We start from the raw sequence: 637 nt of genomic DNA on the forward strand, positions 1-637 counted from the left end.
CAACAATCGATTGTCTCTTCATTGTGTCGAATGATTGCTCTAACCATCGACCGATGAGACCATGTCATTATCAATCGACAGCACTTCATCAACATCGATCGATTGTCTATTCATTGTGTCAACCGACAAGGATGTCAAGCAGGTTATCGTTCTTACTTGTTAAATTGTCTACTTATTATTTATGCTCTAACCATAACTCCGACTAGATATACACTGGGGACAGTGTAATTTAAGTCTGGGGGGATGTTTACTGATATTTGCTTATCTATTAAGTTTTATAAATTTTTTTCAAAACTATTTTATTGAGTCAAGAATGGGATAATAAACTTATTAGATTCATGCTTGTTATCTAACCACTCTTTAGCACCATTCTAGACTTACTGATTGCAGATAGTACTAAAGATACTAAAGTGGATCAACCTGTCAACTATGTTCACACTTGCTGAGATTGTTCGAAGGAACCAAAGCTGACCTCCAACCTAATTTGACTTAACTTCTTGTCTTGGGGCTTGGTATACACTGGATCGGATTCCTCCTTCAGGTCTGAAAGGTAAAAGTCTGAGTGAATTTGGTTTCCTTCCATCCTCCCTTTGGCATCCTAATAAAATAAAATAAAAGATTGAGATGATTTCTTGCG

Source organism: Brassica napus, unplaced genomic scaffold (genome assembly GCF_020379485.1).
Source record: "Brassica napus cultivar Da-Ae unplaced genomic scaffold, Da-Ae ScsIHWf_430;HRSCAF=661, whole genome shotgun sequence".
In the NCBI taxonomy this organism is placed as follows: Eukaryota; Viridiplantae; Streptophyta; class Magnoliopsida; order Brassicales; family Brassicaceae; genus Brassica; species Brassica napus.